The 6449-nt window shown below is 45.6% G+C and overlaps 1 non-coding gene across 1 annotated transcript; it reads right to left on the reverse strand.

Moving 5' to 3' along the window:
- Positions 1-3961: 3961 nt before the first annotated feature.
- Positions 3962-4033, reverse strand: TRNAE-UUC (transfer RNA glutamic acid (anticodon UUC)). Its single transcript has one exon. It is a non-coding gene; the product is annotated as a tRNA-Glu (tRNA).
- Between the last annotated feature and the right edge of the window lie 2416 nt (positions 4034-6449).

A 6449-nucleotide genomic window follows, 5' to 3' on the forward strand; every position in this document is an offset into this window, starting at 1 on the left:
AAACTTTTTTTCATTACATTAAAAGCTCTCCCGTATACATCATTTAAAAAATAAGAGCCAAAGTAAAATAAAATAGAAAGAAAAACATATTGTTAGATTTTGCTCCAATTTGCAGGACGGGTTAAGGAGCGATGGACACACAAACCGTGGCCTCCACCAGACACTGGAGCAGCGGACGCCAACTGGCGGTCCGTGAGGTCCGAAAGGCTGGCGACCGCGGCACTAGGGTATCGGCATCATTTTCAACAGGCTGTACCAATCTGAGAGTGGGATGATTTATACACATTTACTTTAAAAAAATATGTATATATTATTATTGATTTCAGAGAGGAAGGGAGAGAGAGATAGAAATATCAATGATGAGAGAGAATCATTAATCGGCTGCCTCCTGCACATCCCACACTGGGGATCAAAACAGCAACCCAGGCATGTGCCCTGACGAGAAATCAAACTGTGACCTTCTGGTTCATAGGTCGATGCTCAACCACTGAGCCACACTGGCTGGGCTATACACATTTACTTTGAGTGATAGTAAATTCCTCAGTGTTTCCCAAATTTTCTTTCAAGGTAATAAAACTTAAAAAAAAAACCACAACCCTGTCTTATTTAAATTGATGTGTATTATATATAGGAAAAGGGTAATGGATCTACAAAGGCTTGTATGTGATGTCAGAGAACCCTCCATATTCCGTAACTTTATGCTTCTAGGCTCTTTAGCCTTTTGCAAGAAAATGATTTATACGTTCTAGAAGCCTACTGACTCCTAACAATTCACCATTTCACATCTACCACCATCATAGCATACCTGACAAACATTAGAAACAGGGAAATGCGTGGGCACAAATGTCAGAATACAAGAAGCCTCAGAAAATCTTTCAATTCAATGCATTTTATTTTTTACTTTTTATTGATTTTTTTTAGAGTGAGAGGAAGGGAGAGGGAGAGTGTAACATGGATCAGCTGCCTCCTGCATGACCCCTACTGGGGATCAAGCCTGCAACCTGGGCATGTGCCCTGACTAGGGATGAACCTGCAACTTTTGGGTATACCAGTCGGCACCCAACCCACTGGGCCACGTTGGTCAGGGCCCCGTGCTTGCTTTCTATTTTCTAGCAATATCTGTTGTGTTGTCTGTGGTTGCACGCCCCTCACTGTCCATGCCATCTCTGCCTAGAGTGCTCTTATCCTCTTTCTCTGCTTGCTTAAATGTTTTCATCTTTAAAGATGCATTTCAGGCATTATTTTCTCCAGGAACTACCAGATAGTCTCAGGTATACTTTCTACTGACGCCTGAGCTGTGAAATCTCTTTTTGACTGAACTATACTGAAATCATCGGTTTCTATATGGGGTGTCCCTCAACTAGACCTGAAGGTCTTAAGTCCGACACCTTCATTTGCTCATCTTTCTCTCCACAGAGCCTTGTCAGAGACTTGGCACCCAGCAATGCCCAGGAAGTATGTGTTGGTCTGAACCGGAAGGAGGCCCTGGGCCTGATTGCTGAACAGTGTGGAGGCCCTCAGGGTTCCAGAGATTTCAGAAGAAGTGAAGAGGTGGTGGGGCCCTCGTGTCGGGAGGGGTCAGAAGGAAGCGGCTTGGATTGCTTTACGTAAGTAGCATTTGGATGGGGCAAAGGAGAAAAGGTTGGTTCAGGCCAGGGGCTTGCAATTAGAAGGTGCAGCAAAGTGAGAAGATGCTGGAATATTTTAGAAAAACATGAGGCAGGATGGATGAGGAGTAAAGGCCTTTGGGGAGAAGTTAGAACTGCCGGTGGGTGCAGGGTGAGCTGGCTCTCAAGGTTCGCTGGCTCTCATAGCTCGTACGTACAGACACAGTCCCTGCCTGTGGTGTTCACTCCCTGGTCTTCTTATGTGCCAGGTAGTTTGGAATCTTCTAGAATGCCTTCTGTGCCCTGCAGAAAGCTGCTTTCCCTCCGCTGTTTGGCCCAGGGTGGCTCTGCTCTCACTGCAAAGGGAAGTGTGTATGTGGAGAGCACTCAGAACCCCCACCCCACCCCCCCAAAAGACCTGGGCTGGGTCAGCGAGCCCCAGGACCCCTGAGGGGATGGGGCAGCTTAAAGCTGAGCATTGCTTGTTAATGCATGCCTGGATTTCCCCCAAACCCGCAGTTGCTTTTTTTTTGGCCTGCTATTTTATGGAATACTAATTATATCCTAGGGCTACCGACTTCTAATGAGCCAGTACCTGGGAGATTAAATTGGCACTCGCTTCTACTTAGAGACGTTATTTTTTTTTTAAACAGAGCATTTGAATATGCAGATGTAAGGTAATGATTTTTCATTTAAACATGTAATATCCCTCCGTGGACCAACTTATCATTATGCCTGATTATTCCACCACATTGTGAGCTTTGTTAAAAGAAGAAAAACAGCTCATCTTCCTGATGGTAAAAAAAAATTTACAAAATAAAATAAAATACATAAATAAATAAATAAATAAATAAATAAATAAATAAGAGAAATGGACTGAATATAAGTGATCCTATATATAAAAGCTGCCCTGGGTTGCTGTGGTAACCAAAGTTCTAAAAATGACAGAAAGAAAAGAACACCGGTTTGTTGTGACAAATGACACTTGAAGTGACAGGTTTCTTGCAATGCTTGCTTTTAATTAATGCAGCTCTGCAAGGGGTGTTAATACCGAATAATAGGTTAACGTGGAGACCAGAAACCTGGCCGGAAGACTTGTCTTCCAGGGTCGGGCTAATAAGCCGCTGCAGAGTACCGGAGAGAGAGCGAGACTCCTCTGTGAGAGAAGATGCCGGAAGGCGGTTCTCCACAGCCACGTGACCAGTGTGTGCACCATACTGGCTCTCCTGGGTTATATATGTATATATCCAGGAGACACATATGTAATATAAAACTGTGTGTGTGTGTGTGTGTGTGTGTGTCCCCTCCGCCCCCAAACGTATACACGCTTTGCATACTTATTCATTCCGATGATTCTTTTCAGATTTAAGCCATTGGAATGAATGAGTATGCAAAATGTGTACTACGTTTTTGGGGGACACCCTGTATATTACATATGGGTGGGCAAAAGTAGGTTACAGTTGTTCATGTGGAAAATAATACTATAATTAATAAATGATACAAAAATAAACTGCTTCCTGTACTCACAACTGTAAACCTACTTTTGCCCACCCCTCTGTGTGTGTGTGTGTGTGTGTGTGTGTGTATTCCCTGTACAAGTATATAAAATACACTCCCTTTTAGTAAGCTTTCTCTCACCAGAATAAGATCCCCCAGCGTGTGAGTTCTTACTTAATAGTGCACTCATGTTAGGGGGTTCAGTAGGCATCTGCAAATGTTAAAAATCACAGGCACCCTGGCCGGGTAGCTCAGTTGGTTGGAGTGTCCTCCGGCGCGGGTTCGATCCCCGGTCAGGGCACATCCAAGAATCAGCCCACGAGTGTGTATAAATAAGTGGAACAACAAATCCCTCTCCCCTCCACCATCTCTCTCTCTGTCCTCCGGCCAGAAACACTTGGTGGAGGCACAGACAGCAGTGAGTCGGCTAGACGTAAAAATTACTTTCCCTGGAAGAAATGGTGATTACCGGTGATGGAGGTGTTCGCTAACCGACCGTGGCCGTCATTTGGCAATAGGCACACCCATCAAAACATGGAGTGGCACACTTTGACCTTTCACAGGCTTCCATGTCAGTTAAATCTCAATAAAGCTGGGGAAAAAGAGTGCTGCTCTTAATAGAGTTTGACCACTAAATATTAATTATAATCATTTCGTGTGTCATTTATGTACATTATAGGATGAGCAAAAACATCAATACTGACTACACAAACTGTTCCTGGGTGGGGAATCGCTCCTCACCCCCAGGAAGGATTTAGCAATTATATTTAGTGTTCTTCTTGGTAAAAACAATGGTCGTGGGCTTTGCTCATGTTTTATACCCGATTCCAAAAAAAGGGGGGAAAAAGGTGATGGCGTTCCCACACCGGGAGTCGAACCCGGGCCGCCTGGGTGAAAACCAGGAATCCTAACCGCTAGACCATGTGGGAGACGACGAGGGCGAGCCCCAGCGTAAGCGAGTTGAATCGTGTGCGTCAGCTTCCGCCTCCGCCTCCGCCCTGACCCCGCCCCCGGCTGCGCGCCGCCGTCCCGCCAGCGATCGGCGGGCTCGGGGCCCTGCAGACCTCAGCCCCGCCCGCTGGGCTCCAAGGCCCGCGGGGAGATTGGGGAAAAGGAAGCTTTGAAAGGTTCCGAGCGAGGCGTGAACGGCCCCCAGGCCTCTGGATGGTCGCCAAGGTGACCTTTTTAGACCAGATTTCCCACCACGACGTTTTAGGTCCAAGGACGCGGCCGTGGGGATTGTGCACGCCCCAGGCTGCTGCCCCAAAGAATGCCCAGGGGCCATGGGCCCGCGGCCTGGGCAGGCTGCTGCTCTTAGTTCTTGAGTGGGGTGGCCTGACGTCACTGAAACCCGAGCAGAACACCCCAAACAGCTGCGAAAGGAGAAAGCCACGCCCTGCACCACTGTAACTCTCACTCAGGGGGAAATCAAACTACTGCTAACATAAGAAAACTTTCAAACCTGTGAAGAAGTTTTGTGAGGTTATTTGAGCCAAACTGTCGACAATTGCCGGGAAGCAGCATCTCAACATGTTGGGACAATGCTCCGGAGAATAGTGGTTTTTCACCCATTTTTATAAATTACCACCCAAGGGGGACAGGGACCTGGTTACCTGAAATCCACTGGTGATGGATTAGGGAGGCGGGAGAAAGCAAAGCAGGGAAACCTCTGGGATTGGATTAAAAAGTAAAATGGTGGACACACGCATCTTTTACATAAGTGGGAGCAGGGCACTTAACACTCAACAGTTCATAGGATAACAACAAGTTGCCCTGACATTCCGCAGGCATGTTATCTGGGTGCAGAAAGACAATAGGCTCAGCAAGGATCGAAGTTGATCTTTGTCGGGGAAGATACTGGCCTAGGACATGACTACCCACCACAAACTGCTTTTGAAGTGAAGGTTTTAGTTTCAGGCCATCCTTTGTGGTTATTTTTGAGTTTGCAAGGCCTCCATGCAGGCCTTCTCTGAGTTTTTGAGGTTAGTATGTGGCCCTTTTTGTCCACACAATAAATAAATTAAAAAAAAAACCCACCTCAAAACAAACACATACAAACAAACAAACTGCCTGGGAGATGATAGACACATGTAAGAGATGGGCGTCTGATAGAAGTGAGAAATGACGGGGTTTCTACAAGGCCCCTCGCAAGGTCAGTGTGAGAACTTGTGAACAGGTCAGCTTCTGAGAGGCATTGGGGGGGGGGGGGGGGGGGCGGGAATCTTGGCCTCACTGGCTCCCAGCAGCCATTGGGCCAAAAAGCAAAAGTGTGGCCTTGTCCAGGGCTGGCAAGTTGGGGGGAGGGGAGAGGAAGCTCTTAGAAAACCAGTAACACTTGCTCATGGAGGCTCTCTGTCAGGATTTCCTAGCCCTGCAATGACCAAGCAATTCTGTGTTTACTTCTTCCTTGTCAAACCGCATTTATTTTCACCAAGCAATAAAAGAGGAAAACAATTTAAAAAGCCAAGCATTTATGTACCTTGAAATGAAACATCCAATGGGAGGAGAAACGTGCTGATTGTCTTTGTGGTTCAGAATATGGTTTCTGGGAATGATGTCTGTGTTTGAAAAGGGAGCATCTTCTCTCAGGAATGAATGGGACCTGGTCACGGTGAATTAGATCTATGAGGACAGCTAACCCCTCCACGTCCCTGCTTGACCCATAGTCCTCTGTGGCGGTTTCCTTTTGAACTACGTCTCTGTAGGTTGCTTTTACTTTTCCAAAAACGTATACCCCTTGCTTAAGATGACCAAGTGCCTAAAATTTTTGTATCTTCTATATTTGTTCTTTCGCCATTTTTCTATAATGGCATTTAGTCCTTTTTTAAAAAATTTTTAAGCCTAGTTATAAGTTTGTAAATACTTTTTTTCCAGCGTTAGATTACATTGTAATTGGCCTGATGGTGGGATATTCTAATCATTTTATTTTACTTTTAAAATGCTGTTTGTTTGGTACCAAACCTGGATTTTAATACCTGATTGATCAAATTGTAGCTTCAGCCGCTTCAGAAATGTCACCTGGGTCCTTTCCAAGCATACACATTACAGGTGCGGCATGCATTCGAGCTGTTTTCTCCACAACATATCACAGAAAATCATCAGCGGACACAAATGATGACGCTCACCCACTGAAATGGCTACAACGAAAGGCGTAAAAATAAAGTCATGGTTAACAATACCCCGGAAATGGCTAGGCCAGTGGTCGGCAAACTCATTAGTCCACAGAGCCAAATATCAACAGCACAATGATTGAAATTTCTTTGGAGAGCCAAATTTTTTAAACTTAAACTTCTTCTAATGCCACTTCTTCAAAATAGACTCGCCCAGGCCGTGGTATTTTGTGGG

Source organism: Eptesicus fuscus, chromosome 25 (assembly GCF_027574615.1).
Source record: "Eptesicus fuscus isolate TK198812 chromosome 25, DD_ASM_mEF_20220401, whole genome shotgun sequence".
Classification (NCBI taxonomy): Eukaryota; Metazoa; Chordata; class Mammalia; order Chiroptera; family Vespertilionidae; genus Eptesicus; species Eptesicus fuscus.